This window comes from Nerophis ophidion, linkage group LG28 (genome assembly GCF_033978795.1).
Source record: "Nerophis ophidion isolate RoL-2023_Sa linkage group LG28, RoL_Noph_v1.0, whole genome shotgun sequence".
Taxonomy (NCBI): domain Eukaryota; kingdom Metazoa; phylum Chordata; class Actinopteri; order Syngnathiformes; family Syngnathidae; genus Nerophis; species Nerophis ophidion.
Genome location: NC_084638.1, coordinates 16,029,266 through 16,049,967, shown reverse-complemented (window position 1 = coordinate 16,049,967; position 20,702 = coordinate 16,029,266). Strand labels below are relative to the sequence as shown.

General features: G+C 43.6%; 2 protein-coding genes, 1 long non-coding RNA gene and 3 other non-coding genes across 6 annotated transcripts in view; 2 read left to right on the top strand and 4 right to left on the bottom strand.

The window, feature by feature from the left end:
- Positions 1-20,702, bottom strand: part of LOC133545305 (gastrula zinc finger protein XlCGF26.1-like) — a 371,250-nt gene that overhangs the window by 310,503 nt on the left and 40,045 nt on the right. The gene's annotated exons all lie outside the window — the stretch shown is intronic.
- Positions 1-20,702, top strand: part of LOC133545354 (zinc finger protein 33A-like) — a 333,514-nt gene that overhangs the window by 300,256 nt on the left and 12,556 nt on the right. The window lies entirely within an intron of this gene.
- Positions 5,034-5,105, bottom strand: trnah-gug (transfer RNA histidin (anticodon GUG)). The gene has a single exon. It is a non-coding gene; the product is annotated as a tRNA-His (tRNA).
- On the top strand, positions 8,440-8,512 carry trnaq-uug (transfer RNA glutamine (anticodon UUG)). The gene has a single exon. It is a non-coding gene; the product is annotated as a tRNA-Gln (tRNA).
- trnaf-gaa (transfer RNA phenylalanine (anticodon GAA)) lies at positions 9,104-9,176 on the bottom strand. Its single transcript has one exon. It is a non-coding gene; the product is annotated as a tRNA-Phe (tRNA).
- LOC133545376 (uncharacterized) lies at positions 13,625-20,570 on the bottom strand. The gene is made up of 3 exons (XR_009804811.1): positions 20,470-20,570; positions 15,230-15,349; positions 13,625-15,138 (listed from the first exon to the last, which is right to left on the bottom strand). It is a non-coding gene; the product is annotated as an uncharacterized LOC133545376 (long non-coding RNA).

The window sequence follows — 20,702 nt, the reverse complement described above, 5'->3', positions numbered from 1 at the left end:
TAAATTGAAACCTGTCTCTGTTTGATTTATTTACTTCTTTTTTTGTCTAATAGATGTCATCGGTGTTTCAACCTGACAAAAATGTCAAAGCATTTCTCTGAAACACAATACTATACATTCTGAAAATGTGAACGAAACCAAGAATATACCTACACATTTCAGAAATTTTCACTAGCAAACACTTTGTTCAAAAGGTTTTTACTGCATTTTTTAGCCCTTTGAGACACTTGTGATTTGGGGATATATAAATATAACATTGATTGATTGGTTGATACTGTACCAAAATTCTAAATACATAAAGACTAATCACTGATAAACACTGGAAAACTGTCACTGAATGTCTTGGTGTTATGTCATTCTGTGACAGACAAATGGTACACAGTTTCCACATGGTGAGGACATTGATGTTCTGACTCACTATCTAACGGATCACCTCTACTTCTGCTTGGACGTGACCTGCCCTGCTAGACTGTTCGGTGCTACCCTAATAAGAAACCCTGGGTAACACAGGAGGTGAAAGCTGTGCTCAACAAGAAGAAGCACAGCGGGAGATGAAAAGGACGCGTGAGGAAGGCTAAGGACAGCTACAGGAAGAAGCTGGAGCAGAACAACATGAGGGAGGTCTGGGAAGGTGTGAAAACCATCACGGTCCACAAGACAAAGACCAGAGCAGTAGGGGGGACAATAGAGAAGGCCAACTTCTTCAACCGGTTCAACCAGCACATGTCCTCCCCACCCCCACTCCTCATCGCAGCCACCCCCTCTTCTTCTCCCCCCCAGCCATGGCTGCACCCCCACTCCTCCTCCTCCTCTTTCTCTGAAAGGGGTACACATTATTACCAAAGCAGGGCCCCCATCCACACATACAATACTAGTACATATCTGATGAAAAACACAATTGTTTTTGTTATTTTAATTATAAGTGTGCCAAATCACCTATATTTGGACATTATCTAATGGAAATGACTGCTGTCTGATAATCACATTAGTAACTCAACAGCAATCATGTGTCTGAGTGCACCTATTGATTGAAATTAATCTAACACGTTATTTTCATGTTTATGATGAAATATAAAGTTATTCAACATGTGAGAGAAAGAAGCAATCAAACCTGTTCTGTGTAACACAACTTGAGGTTTCTTTAAAACAGCGTCCAGTAGTTGTAGTAGTTGTTCTCTTCTTTTGTCCGAGAACGTTCCTCTTTGTACTCTGCTATCGTTCTTTCGCACATTTTCACACAATCACAACACTTTACACTCACACTTGATCTTAACTAAGCGATGTGTTGATCAAATCCGCGTCTCTTTGCTAGCTGCTAACAAGCTGGCCTAATAATCTCCAAAGTTGACTGAGACAAGTGGAGTTTATCCTGACACGGAGGATGAATAAAGTGTAATTTGTAGCGATGTGAGGAGATGTGCTGAGGCTTAGAAGCGTGTGTGGAGTGAAGAAGGACTTTGATGCAAAGCGCATATCTTCCACGCATGCGTCACTTAGGGGCGGGGCCAACGAATCATAGTGATGGGCAAGTCATGAACGATTCATTCTAAATGCATGTTTTCATGGCGTCTACACAAAAAGGCACAGCAACAAATGATTTATCTACCGCGTGTCCATTTCGGGGCTGCGGGGGGTGCTTGAGCCAATCTCAGCTGCATTCGGACAAATCACCACCTCATGGCAGGGCCAACACAGATAGACAGACAAGTATATGAACTGTATTTGACTTTAAATCAGATAAATATCATTCCACAACAACATGATTTAAAGACTGTAATTACTGGTTTGCTGGTTTGCTGCTCATACTGGTGTAAAATTCTGCATCCATGTGTCCAAAATGTAACATCATCTTGCGGACACATAAGGACAAGCAAAAGTAAAGTGTCTGTTGTTTTACAATGTTTTACTATTTAATGACAAATGTTCAGAGAATACCTTTTTTTTGTGTATTTATTGGAGGCCTCAAAAGACAAATGCCGTCTGTTCACAGGAGAGTGTCGGTGAGGCACACACCTTTGATCTTAGCTCAGGAATGTGTGGGGAAGGGTTGGAGACAGGCGGGAAACTCTTAGTTAGGAAAAGTGTAGCTGCTGACAGAAGCACATTGTATATATGTTGTATCATTTCATTGTTGGTTAGAGTAAATAAATACAATGTCTAAATATAAGTTCATATTTACATATAATGTGATTAAAAATGTGTTTCCTTTGGTTAATTCATGCAAGTACAAACCCCGTTTCCATACGAGTTAGCAAATTGTGTTAGATGTAAATATAAACGGAATACAATGATTTGCATATAATTTTCAACACATATTCAGTTGAATATGCTACAAAGACAACATATTTGATGTTCAAACTGATAAAAAAAAATTATTTTACAAATAATCATTAATTTTAGAATTTGATGCCAGCAACACGTGACAAAGGAGTTGGGAAAGGTGGCAATAAATACTGACAAAGTTGAGGAATGCTCATCAAACACTTATTTGGAACATCCTACAGGTGTGCAGGCTAATTGGGAACAGGTGGGTTCTATAATTGGGTATAAAAACAGCTTCCAAGAAATGCTAAGTAATTCACAAACAGGGATGAGGCGATGGTCACCATTCTGTAAGCATATTTTCGAACAGTTTTAGAACAACATTTCTCAACGAGCTATTGCAAGGAATTCAGGAATTTTACCATCTACGGTCCGTAATATCATCAAAAGGTTCAGAGAATCTGGAGAAATCACTGCACGTAAGCAATGATATTACGGACCTTTGATCCCTTAGGCGGTACTGCATCAAAAAAACGACATCAGTGTGTAAAGGATATCACTACATGGGCTCAGGAACACTTCATAAAAACACTGTCAGTAACTACAGTTGGTCGCTACATCTGTAAGTGCAAGTTAAAACTAAACTATACAAAGCGAACGCCATTTATCAACAACACCCAGGAACGCCGCCGGCTTCGCTTGGCCCGAGCTCATCTAAGATGGACTGATGCAAAGTGGAAAAGTGTTACGTGGTCTGACGAGTCCACATTTCAAATTATATTTGGAAACTGTGGAACAAAGAAGAAAATAACCATCCGGATTGTTATATGCGCAAAGTTCAAAAGCCAGCATCTGTGATGGTATGAGGGTGCATTAGTGCCCAAGGCCTGGGTAACTTTCACAGCTGTGAAGGCACTATTAATGCTGAATGGTCCGTACAGGTTTTGGAGCAACATATGTTGTCATCCAAGCAACGTTATCATGGACGCCGCTGCTTATTTCAGCAAAACCATGCCAAGCCACGTGTTGCAACAGCGTGGCTTCATAGTAAAAGAGTGCGAGTACTTTCCTGGCTCGCCTGCAAGTCCAGACATGTCTCCCATCGAAAATGTGTGGCGCATTATGAAGTGTAAAATACGACAGCGGAGACCCCGGACTTTTGGACTGAAGCTCTACATAAAACAAGAATAGGAAAGAATTCCACTTTCAAAGCTCAAACAATTAGTTTCCTCAGTTCCCAAAAGATTGTTGAATGTCGTTAGAAGAAAAGGTGATGTAACACAGTGGTGAACATGCCCTTTTCCAACTACTTTGGCACGTGTTGCAGCCATGAAATTCTAAGTTTATTATTATTTGCAAAAAAAAAAATAAAGTTTATGAGTTTGAACATCAAATATGGCTGTGTACTCACGGCCCCCCATCTGTGCGTCCAACTCAAAGGTGCCCCTGGTAAGAGTCTGTGTTTTCTAGGTTCTCCACAGACCAATGGGAAGTCACAACAATAGTCAAAAAATGAGGATACTTCCATAAAGTGGCTCCGTGGTCAAAACGCTGTGACTGACAGGTGCTCAATGGGGTGTGTCATCTGCTTCCGCTTCCGCCTCTGCCTCCGCTTCTGCCTCCGCTTCTGCCCGGTCTGATAGAACCGGAGGCCTTTTATATCCCCCCATTCATTTACTTTACATTTATTTTTAATATTAACATGATTTAATACGCCTGCAACAGTTTCATAATAATTACATGGATGACATAATAAGTATATATGATTACTTTCCCAGCTGAGCACAAGTTAATTGTGACTGGAATATGTATTATATATAAATGGACCTCTTTGGCCATTACAATTTATGATGTCTTTTTGTTATTTTTGTTCGTGATGTATGATGTGTGTTATTTGGAAGTATGTTCAGACAAACAATAAAGAATCAAAATAATGTCTTGTGTGTCTTGAGGTTGACACAAAATAGAAACCTCAACAGCTGTATGAATCTGGAAGTAAAGAGAAAAGTCCAGAAGAAAGTCAAGGGCAATCACATGGCTGACAAGCCGTGCCAGCAGTTCTGAGAAATGATTCCAAATCCAGAGACCCAGGCTGCAGGGAGACCAATTTTGTATTGTAAGAGCCACAGAAGGCTTCTTAGTAAAAACAACTGGTTAAGAAGAACACAGGGTTGTGCTGAAATACCTGGGTCGTACCAGGGACCTTCAGACTGACACTCTCCCAACTGAGATATTCCAGCCACACCAATTCTTTTAGTGTTCACTTTTTTAAATGTAACCTAAGTCTGCCCTGTTGGTGCCTTTTAAGGGCTGGGAGGAGGCCTTTCCATGGGGATCTCAGACCCTCATATTGGTCAGCAGAACAGCTACTTGAATCCCAGAAGCTCAAAAAGACTGTCTTATGCTCCATGACTGAGCATAATAGGGTCTCTAAAATATTAAGCGAAATGCTTCTGAAGAATGTTTTACTACCAATAATGTTATGATTATTGCAAACATTTGGCAGATTAATGTTGTTTAAAACAAACACAATAAACTGTTGATCTATTGACTGAGCTTCTAATGCAATTTTACCAAGGGATAAAGTAACAGCACAAAGCACACATCAGTCATATTAAATCATGCATCAAAGCCAATACTGTAATGACACATAATAGATATTTTGAGTACCTGGTTGGTGTTACATCTTCTTCAACTACTTACCATAGGGAACAAAATACCTATTTTCAGAAATCATCATCAAAAAAAGGCAGTTTGAAGAAAGGGTAAAGTGCCGTGACCCGGATTCGAACCGGGGTTGCTGCGGCCACAACACAGAGTACTAACCACTATACGATCACGGCTGTAGCAACATCCTCTGATTGATAATGGCTTTGCTCTCCTGATGTCTAATGTTAAATGATTTGTTCAAGCGACATTCTGTTTGAACGACATCATGTAAGAGAATCTCATTCAGTGTGCTAATACCTAATGTTCTGGGGAAATTTCTGTCTCCATCCATCCATTCATTTTCTACCGCTTATTCCCTTTGGGGTTGCGGGAGGCGCTGGTGCCTAACTCAGCTACGATCGGGCGCAAGGCGGGGTACATCCTGGACAAGTCACCACCTCATCGCAGGGCCAAAACAGATAGACAGACAACATTCACACTCATATTCACAAACTAGGGACCATTTAGTGTTGCCAATCAACCTATTCCCAGGTGCATATGTTTATGTCTCATCGAACCAATTAAGTTAGGATGTCCGACATAATGATGATTCTTTTTTAAATGACGTTACATAAAAATAAGAGAAAAAAAACCTTCGAGCTGGAGTTGAACCAGCGACCTAAGGATGTCAGCATCAGCCACTACAGTCCTTCACTCTACCAACTGAGCTATCGGAAGGTCCTGCTTGTAGTTTTCATTTAGGAATTAAATTGGTTAAAATCTAATTAACTATTGGACAGAGTTGCAGACATTTGTAATAACATGCCATAATTGAAGAACCAGCTTCTACAGTACACAGGAGATGCTAAAAAACTAACTTTGTGCCGTGATTGGGCAGACAAAAGCTGGAATTGGATTTGATAGGTGTTTGAAAAGACGGATCCAGTTACTTGATTGGCCACAGAAAGATGAACTCAGCCTGGTGATAGGTTTAGGAGAAGTTTGGCTGGCGGCGGAACAAAAGAGTTTGTATTCACACTGTGAAGGTTTAAAAGCATTACCTGAAACTCAAATTATTAGACAGTGTAACTGAATGAAAAGGTGGTGAATCTTTTGCTGTAGGTGTGTTGGATGCACCTTCAAGTCACACTGAGCCCAGCTTTATTACTCTCAGTTTCAAGTTATTTAAGGGTCAGTTCAAGACCAAACATTGGCTTAAGGGACAATACACCGTTAAACAATTTGTCTAAATTAAAAAAACGCGACCCGATTCCAGATAAGCGGTTGACGATGGATGGATGGAAAGGTGTGTGACAACTGATGTTAGGATTCCAATAGCAAGGTTGGCAGGTCAGGGAAACCATTTCAGTAGTGTAAGAACCCATCTATCCATCCATTTTCTACCGCTTATACCCTTTGGGGTCGTAGGGAGCGCTAGTGCCCATCTCAGCTACAATCGGGCGGAAGGCAGCGTACACCCTACACAAGTCACCACTTCATCGCAGGGCCAACACAGATAGAGAGACAACATTCACACACTAGGGCCAATTTTTTTAGTGTTGCCCATCAACCTATCCCCAGGTGCATGTCTTTGGAGGTGGGAGGAAGCCGGAGTACCCGTAAGGAACCCATGTAGTCACAGGGAGGACATGCAAACTCCACACAGAAAGATTCCGAGCCCGGGATTGAACCCAAGACTACTCAGAACCTTCGTATTGTAAGGCGGACACAATAACCCCTCTTCCACCGTGCTGCCTAGTGTAAGAGCCACATTAGGCTTATTAGTAAAAACAACTGGTTAAAAAGAACACAGAGCTGTGCTGAAACCCTAGGTCCAAACAGGGATCTTTGGAGTTATGCTCTCCCAACTGAGCTATTTCAGCATTACAAATCCCTTTTGGGATCACTTTTTCAAATGGAACCAAGATCTAACCGGGTGGTGACTTTTCAGGGCTGGATGAAGGCCTTCTCACCGGGATCTCAGAGCCTAGTATTGGTCAGCAGAACAGGTACTTGAATCCCGGGAGCTCAAAAATAATGTCTTACGCTCCATGACTGAGCATTTCAGGGTCTCTAAAAAAATTCAGCAAAATGCTTCTTGCAAAATTCTGGGAAGCATCCAAGTTAAATGCAGCTAAGAGTTGGTAACTTCGGGAGAGAAACTTCTTTTTTGGTCAAAACCTTCTTTGCTGATGACGATGCAAAACTGGCTTAACTGTCAATAATGAGGTTTGTGTTTAAGCAATTGGCAAGCTTGAGCTTGACAGTTCCCAGCTTGAACATCCTAATTATTTCACTTTCATCTGAGTTTGCCAATATGGTTATTCTATCAGATGTTGGGCAAAACAGTATTGAAAAGAGCCTGGGTAGCTCAGTCAGCAGAGCTTCAGACTTCTAGTCTGAAGGTCCAGGGTTCAAGTCCATGTTCAGGTGGCTGTTTCTAACTTGTTTACGTTTCTGCAAAGGCGTCCCTTTTGCCCCCCTGCAGCAGTCCTGTATCCTGTATTTAATTTGAAAAACTTATTTGAGCTGATGCTTCCATTATTACAAACAATTACATGTGTGCAGATGAATTACATGAATTCTAAAGTGTGGGTCTCATGAGACCCTTTGATAGCTCAGTTGGTAGAGCGAGTACTGTAGTTGTACGTACGAAAATACTTAGGGAGCTGGTTCAAATCTATCTTGAAGGAATGCCAATTATATTTTTATGTGATGTCATTCAAAACAGAATAAAAATAATGTCTGACATCCTGAGGATGTCCGTTCAAAATCCTTACCGCTAGGACCATGGCCTCTATGGATACCTCAATCAATCAATCAATGTTTATTTATACAGCCCTAAATCAAAAGTGTCTCAAAGGGCTGCACGAACCACAGCGACATCCTCGGTAGAGCCCATATAAGGGCAGGGAAAAACTCACACCCAGTGGGACGTCGGTGACAGTGACATTGATGACTATGAGAAACCTTGGAGAGGACCGCATATGTGGGCAACCCCCCCACCCCCCAAAACGGGTTATCCATTGCACCACAAGCCCTATGTAAAGAGCAGTTTTACTGTAGTACAGCTTGTATATTGTACACATCTTACGCAAAAGAACACACTGTTTACATTAGGCTTACTACCAAAACAGGGCTTTACTGACTGCTTCTGTTGGACTTTATAATCTAGTAACCTTCTATTTGTTGCAGCATGGGCCTTCACCAGCTCTACCTGTTGCAGCTAACCTCCAGTAAAAATGTAAGCAAAATATTTCTAGGAAAATTCTGGGGAGCTTCCGAGTTGAATCCAGCTCAGAGTTGGCAACTTCGGGAGAGGAGCTTCTTTTTCGGGCAAAACCTTCTTTGTTGATGACGATGTAAAACTGGCCTAGCTGTCAAAAATGAACTTTAGATTCAAGCAATTAGCGAGCTTGAGCTTTGACAGTTCCCAGCTTGTCACTGAACATGCTGACTAATTCACCTTCACCTGAGATTGACAATATGGCTGTTCTCTCAGATGTTGGGAAACTCAGTTTCGAAAGGTCCTGGGTAGCTCAGTTGGCAGAGCATCAGACTTTGAATCTGAGGGTCCAGGGTTCAAGTCCCTCTTCAGGCAACTGATGCTGACCTCCTTACACTTCTCTAAAGACATCCCACTGCAGCAGTCGTTGGAACCTTTATTTCAACTGTATTTATAGTTTTCAACAGCGATTGTTTTTTCTCTATTTCATTTGAAAATCTGAAATCCAAAAACATCCCTCACATCCACTTTATCTCTGGTGGGAGAGCGTTAAAATGTAATCATCTGAAGTTTTAACAGCAATACCTTAAACACAAATTGTTAGACAGTGTATCTATATGAAAGTTGTGGTTAATCTTTTGCTGTAGGTGTGTTGGATGCACCCTCACATGACACTGAGCCCAGCTTTATTACCCTCAGTTTCAAGTTATACATTCCAAAAAATACCCCTAAGGCTCCAAATTTGTGTTTGAAACAGCCCAATGTAAGGGTCAGTTAAAAACCAAACATTGGCTTTAGGAACGATACACCGTTAAACTATGTAACGGTTGTCCAAATTGAAAATGGAGGAGAGGTTTGTAACAACTGATGCTAAGATTCCATCAGCAACGCTGGCAGGTCAGGGAGACCATCTCAATATCGTAAGAGTCACAGAAGGCTTATTAGATTGAGAAGTTCACAGAGTTGTGCTGAAACCCGGGGTCGAACCAGGGACTTTCAGATCTTCAGTCTGACGCTCTCCCAACTGAGCTATTTCAGCTGTATGAGTGCTTTTTGGGTTCACATATCCAAATGTAACCAAGGTCTACCCAATTGGTGACTTTTGAGGGGTGGAAGGAGGCCTTCCCAAGTCGGTCTCAAATCCTAGTCTAAAGAATGTCTTACACTCCATGACTGAGTATTTCAGGGTCTCTAAAACAATGTACCAAAATGCTTCTGAAGAATGTTTTACTACCGAGAATGTCATGATTATTGCAAACATTAGGCAGATTTTTCAGAAATTTTCAAAAGTTCTTAGGGGGCTAATAATTAAGTCTTCAAGTGTAAAAGAACCATGCTTAAAAAAAGGCAATTTGAAGGGTAAAGTGCCACGACCCGGATTTGAACCGAGGTCGCTGCGGCCCCAACACAGAGTACTAACCACTACACGATAACGGTTGTACCTACCCTCCATGATTGATAATGTGTTTGATCCCCTGATGTCTAATGTTAAACGATCTATTAAAGCGACGTTCTGTTTGAACGACATCATGGAACTGAATCTCATTCAGTGTGCTAATACCTAATGTTATTGCAACATTTCTGTCTCATCCAACAAATAAAGTCAATGGACGTCCTCCTTCATCCAGGTCATTGTATTCTCAGGTCATGAAACGAATTGTTCAGTTTGTCCTAGATGATGTTTCGCTCCTTATAAAAGCAGGCTTCATGCTGGCATGGCTTGTCAGTCATTAAAGTGGCCTACATGTTTTTGTAGACCTCTCCCTTCATTCCATATATTCATACAGCTGTTGTGGTGGTGTTAACATACAAGTCATTGTCCAAGAGTCTCTTTAAAACCTGAGTTACATGGACTTGGTGTCACTGTCAGGTGAATAAATCAATATATGGTCAAGGTAGACATTCACAAAATGGACCAAGAAGTCTCTTAGAACTTCATTGATAATGGCTTGGAACACAGCGGGAGCATTGTTGAGTCCAAAGGACATGACCCTGTATTCATAGTGGCCGCTGTGTGTGTTGAATTCGGTCTTCCACTTATCTCCCTCTCTAATTCAAACCAGATGGTAAGCGTTGCGTGGATCCAGTTTGGTGAATATTTTGACCTGTTGGAGTTGGTCGAAGACAGAAGACATGAGGGGAAGAGGGTAACGGTTCTTGATGGTAATGTAATTTAGTGGGCTGTAATTAATGCAGGGTTTTAACGACCCGTCTTTCTTTTTCACAAAGAAGTACCTTGCTCCTGCTGGCGATGATGACGGGCCAATCAAGCCAGCTTCTTGTGATGCCGATATGTAATCGTTCATGGTAGCCCTTTCCGGACCAGAGACGGAGTACGGACGCCCCTTGGGAATTGTGGCACTGGAAAGCAGGTCAATGGCACAGTCGTAGGATTGGTGGGGCGGAAGTGACAGGGCTTTTGTCTTGCTGAAGACTTGTCGCAGGTGGTGATAACAAGAAGGAACAGACTTCAGGTGCGGAAATTTTGAGTCTGTGGCAGGATTGGCAGAAAAATAATTAATTTCCTTGACACGTTTTCCCTGGACAGTAGAAAAAACACAGTTCTTGGTGCATTCCCTTCCCCATTCCCTGATTTTCCCTGTTTTCCAGTTAACCCAAGGATTATGCTGGTACAGCCATGGATGCCCCAAGATCAGCGAAAGGGAGGGTGAAGTAATTAAGTACGGACAAACTTTTCCTGATGGCAGTCAATGTTAATTTGGACAGGTTAACTGATGTGTGAGATAGTGAAAAGCTCCTTACCGTTAAAAAGCCTCGCCCTAATGGGTTTAGCTAGCGGTTCTGACATGAATCCTAGTCTCTTAGCTAAACCCCAGTCCATCAGACTCTCGTCTTCCCCAGAGTCTATTAAACTCTAGATCTGTGGCCGTGAGATGCGTTATTGTGACCTTAATGAGAGTGCGTGGCATCTGAGGTACCGCCGGAACGTGACTCGCCACCTGGGATCCCTTGGTTGGACACGAAATGACAAAATGGCCGCTCTCTCCACAGTAAAAACATCTCCCCTCCATCAGCCGCTTGCGTCGCTCCTTTGGGGTCAGTCGGGCTCTCCCTAGCTGCATGGGCTCCTCCTTCAGGTCACTGCGGAGGTGAGGACATAGCTCCGGGGGTGAACGCTGAGTGGTCGCCCCGCTAGGTGCGAAAGGATGGGTGGTTCTTCCTGCCGCAGCCGGTCCTCCTCCTCGCTGTCGTTTGAGCTGGGCTAGTCGGTTGTCCATCCGGATGGCGAGTGCGATGAGGGCATCTAAGTTGTCTGGTAGGTTCGGGACGGCGTGGTGAAGTTGGTAGAGTGGCCGTGCCAGCAATCTGAGGGTTACTGGTTCAATCCCCATCTTCTACCATCCTAGTCGCGTCCATTTTGTCCTTGGGCAAGACACTTCACCCTTGCTCCTGATGGGTCCCGGTGAGCGCCTTGCATGGCACCTCCTACCGTCAGTGTGTGAATGTGTGAGTGAATGGGCGGCTGTGGAAATATTGTCAAAGCGCTTTGAGCTCCTTAAAAAGGGGTAGAAAAGCGCTATACAAGTACAACCCATTTACCATTTAGGTCTAAGGGAAAAGGAGGTCCTGATTGGAAGCTCCGAGTCCCTTCAGAAAGACTTCATAGAGGGCGCTGTCTTCCCACCCGCTTTCTGCTGCTAGCCAAATTTGGCCCACTTGCCAGAGTTTGACACCTATGGAATACAGGAACAAATACAAGTGGCCTGAATGTCTACGGTAGGGGTGCAGATTTTCAGAAGACAGGTTGACAAAAACATACATATCCACCTTTTAGCCATACCAAGTCAATGAAACAAAACTGTCCTTTGCTATATTGAATAATTGATGTTGAAGATGAATACATTTTTGCATTTTTGTTTCTGGCACAGATGCCATGGACCTTTCTGAATCCACTTCACTTTTGGAAAGTCTACCTTTTTCGTCCTGGGGGAAAGTCAGACCAAAAGCCTTTGTAATCTGCATACATAAAAAAATTATTTAGGTTGATAAAACATTGCATATATACACTTTCACTTATTTTATGTTGTATTTGGACTGCTGCACACTTCCTCACCCCGGGTTGTGTTCTTTTTGATCACATTCCTAGCGCAAAGAACTCGCAAGCTAAAGTTTTGGCCTGATTTCCACAAGTTTTCCAGAGCATTCCAAATGAGGACCAAGCTAGATCCAATTGCTTAGGTCAGGAAAGAAACAAGTGGGTTACCAGAACAGAATTGGCTGTGGTGGGATTTGAAACCCACGCTTCCTGAGAGACTGCAGCTTAAATCCAGCGCCTTAGACCACTCGGCCACACAATCGCTGGAAACGAGTTTAATGATCAATTTATCGGCATTATGAGACGGAAAACGTATGCCATGGCATCACTTTGGTTGTGGTGGGGCAGGGATAGGCTTAGATCGTTTCCTTGTCCTTTAGAAAACACTGGAAAGTGCAGTCCACGTTAGTTTAGTGGACAGTATCTCTTCCTGTCACGCGGAAGACCAGGGTTCGATTCCCTGACGGGGAGGTGATTTTGGTTCCTCTTATTTTCATCAGTAAAAATCTTTTTCAACCTTGAGCAGTGACCACAGTATCCCTCTCTGAAAATTGTATCAATCAATCAATGTTTTTTTTATGTAGCCCTAAATCACAAGTGTCTCAAAGGGCTGCACAAGCCACAACGACATCCGCGGTACAGAGCCCACATACGGGCAAGGAAAAACTCACCCTAGTGGGATGTCGGTGACAGTGACTATAAGAAACCTTGGAGAGGATCGCATATGTGACGTCATGAATTTGACGGACAAAAAGAGTATATGGCTGTAACAACAGTCATCTAGTGTTTTGGACTTGCAACTGTAAATAAACTTACTTGTAAATGATAATTTTATAATAATTAAACAAGATGTAACAAAAGGACAACAGTTATCATTACAGTATCATTTTAAATTTTGCAATAAAAATGGTGATTTATTATCACAAACAATATCATTACCACACACAAAAGCACCAAAAAGTGGGAACGTTGAGAACAGGTATCGATTTCGGGGTACCGTAATCTGTGCACAGTTCGGTAAAAAAGTGAACGGTACACATCCCTACCAGCAAGTGTTGTTGTACTGGAAACTAATTTACAATTAGTTACAATTATTTTTTTATCACACACAATACTCCACTATGGAATTGTTGTTATATTAAAATGATAAACAAATCCATCTTTGTACAGCAATGGTTTGAAAAAGGCATTTGGTCGCTGATGCACTTATTGAGTGATAAAAGTATTTTATTATTTGAAGACATCATTAAGTACGACCTGCAAATAGAAGAATATACAATACAATATATAAAGGCTTTCCTTCAAAATGTTCTAATTACAGCATTTTATTTTTTTCCATTATTTACTATCATTTCTTTACTGTATTTTCTGTGGAACAAAAAAAAAATGTCATAACTTGAAAGCTTCCATTCTTTCAAACACAAGGGAATTCATTTAATAAAAAAAAGACGGAATTGACTACTAAAATTTATTTTTAGGATGTTTTGCAATTGAAGACAACACTTTTTCGTTCTGTGATAGGGAAAAAAAAAAAACAGTTTATTTTATGAATGTATACAAAGTAAACCTCTGTGAGATGATGTACAATATTGGCTTTTGCCTGACACTGAACTTTGATTGCATACTAATGCACGTACTTGACTGAAAAAAGCAATAATATATTTAGAAGCATATTAAAAAGATTGTTACACAAACAACAATGTCACACACATTATATTTGCTGATGTTGTTAAAAAGTCAAAATTAAAGTTTTGACAGTTTATTTCAAATCCTGCAGTTTCATTTGCTGCTGCTGTTCTCACCAGCACACTTGTGTTTCTTACACTGGTACTTAGAAGAGAATCCTTCACCACACACACTGCAACTCAACACTTTCTCTCCTGGGTGTCTTCTCATGTGTGCTACAAGGTTTGATCGGTCACAAAAGCTTTTGTTGCAGATTGAACAGGAATGTGAATTTTCACCAGTGTGTGTGTTCATGTGTCTTTTCAAACTGTGACTTTCTTTAAAACCTTTACCACAGGTTGAACAGGAAAAAAGTTTTTCTCCAGTGTGTGTTCTCATGTGTCTTTTCAATTTCTGACTTACTGTAAAACACTTACCACATATTGAACAGATGAAAGGTTTTTCTCCGGTGTGTATTCTCATGTGTCTTATCAAATTTTGACGTAGTCCAAAACCTTTGTCACATACTGAGCAGATAAAAGCTTTTTCTCTGGTGTGTATTCTCATGTGTCTTTTCAGACGACAATGGTATTTGAAGGTTTTGTCACAGTGAGAACACTTGAAGTGAGTGTTGTCAGTGTGACATGTCTTATCATCTTTAGAGTCTTCATCATCAGTGTCAGGAGAGTGTGACGTTGTGTCCTCACTATCTGATAGTGGAGCTAAGAGCTTGTCTGCTTGTGATCCTCCACAGTGGTCTCCATCAGCTTCTGTTGTCATGTGTTGTGTTGAGCTGCTGCTTGGAGGCTCCACCTCTCCCCTCTCCTCACTTTCACCTTTGACCTCATCATCTTCACTCTTCACAGGGACACCAGTCACTGGGAACTCCACCAAACATTTAGGCTGACTGATGCTGTGTTCCTCCTCTTCCTCTTTAATGTGCAACAGCTCTTGGTCCTCCTCTTCCTCTTTAAAGTAGGGGTTCAGTGCGTCCTCCTTTTCCTCTCTAAAGTGAGGGGTCAGTGGGTTCTCTTGCTCCTTAAAGTGAGGGGTCAGTGGGTCCTCCTCTTCATTTTTGATGTGTAAGTTCAGTGATTCTTCCGCTTGCCCTTTAATGTGAAGGGTCAGTTTGTCTCGTCTTCCTCTTTAATGTGGGGGAGCTGTGGCCCCTCCCCTCCCACTTTTACGTGATGGGAATGTGGTACATCTTCTTCCTCATGTATGTGGGGGGACTGTGGTTCCTCCTCCTGCTCATGAGGAAGATGTTCTTCATCGAGGTCTGCGGGACAGAAGAAAACAAACATTCTTTAGAAAAGTCCAGCTTTGCTCAGTCACATGAGACATTATCCTGCACCAACATATGATCTCACAATCTCATCAGTTTCCCGTCACAGCAGTCAGGGTACTTCCAGCTGACACATGAAGAAGACCTTCAGGGGAATGCCTTCCTAGGCCAGCGTCCAATCCACCTTAGTTCATATAAAAACATCCTAAAAGTAGGGGTGTAACAGTACACAATCATTTCGGTTCGGTACGTACCTCGGTTCAGAGGTCACGGTTCGGGTCATTTTCGGTACAGTAAGAAAAAAACAAAATATAAATTTTTTGATTATTTATTTAACAAATTTGCTAAATCTTCCACCAAAAATATTTTGATGTGAAGTAATCGGAAACTTGGATAGGTCAATAATTCATAGTAACATTGATTTTGATTTAATATTATGTTTTCAGCAATGACAGTTTGAAAGAAAAAAAAACAGCTTAGTTTAATTAGACAACGTTGCAACGTTTTCTAAATTACATTTAGCCTTTAAGCTTTTTTATTTTTGTTTATTTTAATGGTATTTTTAGAATGTGCCATGGGCCTTTAAAACATTAGGTGTGTGCTGCAAATGGCCTCCCGGGCACACTTTTGACACCCCTGCTATAGATATTAAAAAATTAAATTAGAGCCTGGCGACGCATGCATGTTTATCATAACTCTCTCGCTCTGTCTGTCTCTGTCCCTCCCTCACGAATGCTGCTGTGTGCACGAATTGTCTTGTTTTGAACCCCTTCTTAACCTTGAACGTACATTGAAAATACACGCAACCCTAACTTAAAATGCCGGACATTTGAGGCATTTAAGAAACTCCACCCGGACAGCCCCGCAAAAGAGGACATGTCCGGTGAAAAGAGGAGGTATGGTCAGTCTATCATAGCCCAGTCGTTGCTAGCATGCCGTGTGTTGTTGTTTTTTTGATTGATTGAAACTTTTTCTAGTAGATTGCACAGTACAGTACATATTCCGTAAAATCGACGACTAAATGCTAACACCCCAATAAGTATTTCAACCTGTTTTAAGTCGGGGTCCAAATAAATCAATTCATGGTGTCTCGTAGGGGTGCAACGGATCAAAAAACTCACGGATTGGATAATTTTTTTCGGGTCAGCAAAAAAAAAAACAAAAAAAAAAAAGACAAGACAAATAAACAAAAGTTTTGCCGTTTTGTTTTGTAACACTTTTGAATTATTAAATTAAAATATATAACATCTAGTTCAAGTGCACAAGGCATAATATCTTCTTTTTGACATAATTAATTAAAAACAGTGCCACATAAAAAGATATTTCTCCTTTCCTCCACTGCTTTTGTCAGTACCTGCACAAGGTGACTCTCTTAGAGGGGGCGTGTCTTCTCATCTCCCACTCTGCTGTGATGATATGAGCGCTTTTGGTCACATAGTTCCCCTGGACCTCCACCCTTGCACTTATGGTCACATAGTTCCCCTGGATGTCCACCCTTGCACTTATGGTCACATAGTTCCCCTGGACCTCCACCCTTGCACTTTTGGTCACATAGTTCCCCTGGACCTTCACCCTTGCACTATGGTCACATAGTTCCCCTGGACCTCCACCCTTGCACTATGGTCACATAGTTCCCCTTGACCTCCACCCTTGCACTTATGGTCACATAGTTCCCCTGGATGTCCACCCTTGCACTTATGGTCACATAGTTCCCCTGGACCTCCACCCTTGCACTTTTGGTCACATAGTTCCCCTGGACCTTCACCCTTGCACTATGGTCACATAGTTCCCCTGGACCTTCACCCTTGCACTATGGTCACATAGTTCCCCTGGACCTCCACCCTTGCACTATGGTCACATAGTTCCCCTGGACCTCCACCCTTGCACTTATGGTCACATAGATTCCCCTGGACCTCCACCCTTGCACTTATGGTCACATAGTTCCCCTGGACCTCCACCCCTGCACTTTTGGTCACATAGTTCCCCTGGACCTTCACCCTTGCACTATGGTCACATAGTTCCCCTGGACCTCCACCCTTGCACTTATGGTCACATAGTTCCCTGGACCTCCACCCTTGCACTTTTGGTCACATAGTTCCCCTGGACCTTCACCCTTGCACTATGGTCACATAGTTCCCCTGGACCTCCACCCTTGCACTATGGTCACATAGTTCCCCTGGACCTTCACCCTTGCACTATGGTCACATAGTTCCCCTGGACATCCACCCTTGCACTTATGGTCACATAGTTCCCCTGGACCTCCACCCTTGCACTATGGTCACATAGTTCCCCTAGACCTCCACCCTTGCACTATGGTCACATAGTTCCCCTTGACCTCCACCCTTGCACTTATGGTCACATAGTTCCCCTGGACCTCCACCCTTGCACTTATGGTCACATAGTTCCCCTGGACCTCCACCCTTGCACTTATGGTCACATAGTTCCCCTGGACCTCCACCCTTGCACTTTTGGTCACATAGTTCCCCTGGACCTTCACCCTTGCACTATGGTCACATAGTTCCCCTGGACATCCACCCTTGCACTTATGGTCACATAGTTCCCCTGGACCTCCACCCTTGCACTATGGTCACATAGTTCCCCTAGACCTCCACCCTTGCACTATGGTCACATAGTTCCCCTGGACCTCCACCCTTGCACTTATGGTCACATAGTTCCCCTGGACCTCCACCCTTGCACTTATGGTCACATAGTTCCCCTGGACCTCCACCATTGCACTTATGGTCACATAGTTCCCCTGGACCTCCACCCTTGCACTTTTGGTCACATAGTTCCCCTGAACATTCACCCTTGCACTATGGTCACATAGTTCCCCTGGACCTCCACCCTTGCACTTATGGTCACATAGTTCCCCTGGACCTCCACCCTTGCACTTATGGTCACATAGTTCCCCTGGACCTCCACCCCTGCACTTTTGGTCACATAGTTCCCCTGGACCTTCACCCTTGCACTATGGTCACATAGTTCCCCTGGACCTCCACCCTTGCACTTATGGTCACATAGTTCCCCTGGACCTCCACCCTTGCACTTATGGTCACATAGTTCCCCTGGACCTCCACCCTTGCACTTTTGGTCACATAGTTCCCCTGGACCTTCACCCTTGCACTATGGTCACATAGTTCCCCTGGACCTCCACCCCTGCACTTTTGGTCACATAGTTCCCCTGGACCTCCACCTTTGCACTTATGGTCACATAGTTCCCCTGGACCTCCACCCTTGCACTTTTGGTCACATAGTTCCCCTGGACCTTCACCCTTGCACTATGGTCACATAGTTCCCCTGGACCTCCACCCTTGCACTTATGGTCACATAGTTCCCCTGGACCTCCACCCTTGCACTTATGGTCACATAGTTCCCCTGGACCTCCACCCCTGCACTTTTGGTCACATAGTTCCCCTGGACCTTCACCCTTGCACTATGGTCACATAGTTCCCCTGGACCTCCACCCTTGCACTTATGGTCACATAGTTCCCCTGGACCTCCACCCTTGCACTTTAGGTCACATAGTACCCCTGGACCTTCACCCTTGCACTATGGTCACATAGTTCCCCTGGACCTTCACCCTTGCACTATGGTCACATAGTTCCCCTGGACCTCCACCCTTGCACTATGGTCACATAGTTCCCCTGGACCTCCACCCTTGCACTTACGGTCACATGGTTCCCCTGGACCTCCACCCTTGCACTTATGGTCACATAGTTCCCCTGGACCTCCACCCCTGCACTTTTGGTCACATAGTTCCCCTGGACCTTCACCCTTGCACTATGGTCACATAGTTCCCCTGGATGTCCACCCTTGCACTTATGGTCACATAGTTCCCCTGGACCTCCACCCTTGCACTATGGTCACATAGTTCCCCTGGACCTCCACCCTTGCACTTATGGTCACATAGTTCCCCTGGACCTCCACCCTTGCACTTATGGTCACATAGTTCCCCTGGACCTCCACCCTTGCACTTTTGGTCACATAGTTCCCCTGGACCTTCACCCTTGCACTATGGTCACATAGTTCCCCTGGACCTCCACCCTTGCACTTATGGTCACATAGTTCCCCTGGACCTCCACCCTTGCACTTATGGTCACATAGTTCCCCTGGACCTCCACCCTTGCACTTTTGGTCACATAGTTCCCCTGGACCTTCACCCTTGCACTATGGTCACATAGTTCCCCTGGACCTCCACCCTTGCACTTATGGTCACATAGTTCCCCTGGACCTCCACCCTTGCACTTATGGTCACATAGTTCCCCTGGACCTCCACCCTTGCACTTTTGGTCACATAGTTCCCCTGGACCTTCACCCTTGCACTATGGTCACATAGTTCCCCTGGACCTCCACCCTTGCACTTATGGTCACATAGTTCCCCTGGACCTCCACCCTTGCACTTATGGTCACATAGTTCCCCTGGACCTCCACCCCTGCACTTTTGGTCACATAGTTCCCCTGGACCTTCACCCTTGCACTATGGTCACATAGTTCCCCTGGACCTCCACCCTTGCACTTATGGTCACATAGTTCCCCTGGACCTCCACCCTTGCACTTATGGTCACATAGTTCCCCTGGACCTCCACCCTTGCACTTATGGTCACATAGTTCCCCTGGACCTCCACCCTTGCACTATGGTCACATAGTTCCCCTGGACCTCCACCCTTGCACTTATGGTCACATAGTTCCCCTGGACCTCCACCCTTGCACTTATGGTCACATAGTTCCCCTGGACCTCCACCCTTGCACTTATGGTCACATAGTTCCCCTGGACCTCCACCCTTGCACTTATGGTCACATAGTTCCCCTGGACCTTCACCCTTCTGTCGTGAGCGCAACAGATGACGCTCGGGATAGTTCGTCCACAACTTTTTTCTTCTCTTGCTCACAAAAATCTGGCACAATCTTATCGTTGAAGTTGGTGCGTGACGGGATGTCGTAATGTGGCTGAAGCACTTTCAGCATGTGTTTAAAACCCTCGTTTTCCACAATGGAGTCTGCACCTATAAACACACCGATTAAATGGCACGGGGCGTTCAAGTTCCTCCGTTACGCCGCTCGCCATTACCACGCTGTGCGAACAACTTTTTTTCTTTTTTTTTTCATAAATCAGACCGCGGATCACGTGTGTGCCGAACCGAAGATATTGATCCGAACGGATCACGGATCAATGTTGATCCGTTGCACGACTTATGCCTCGGTGTGCATTGTTTACAAAACGTGCGCTACCTAATATGTCCGTGTCATTCGGTACACCTCCGAACCGAACCGAAACCCCCGTACCGAATCGGTTCAATACAAATACACATACTGTGTCACCCCTACCTAAAAGTCATTCCTGCAATCCATATTAGTGTTCTGTTCTCCCTCTGAATAAGTCATACACACACAGGAAATAATGTACCACATGCCAGCCTCCATGAAGCAGTACTAGTGGTGAGCTCCCCCTGCTGGTGGACAATAATTAGTCATTTTCACATTCATTTTTAGAGACCGGTCTGCTCTTAAAAAGCATGAGCACAGTCAACATGTTGGCCAAAAAAGATGACATCTGTTTT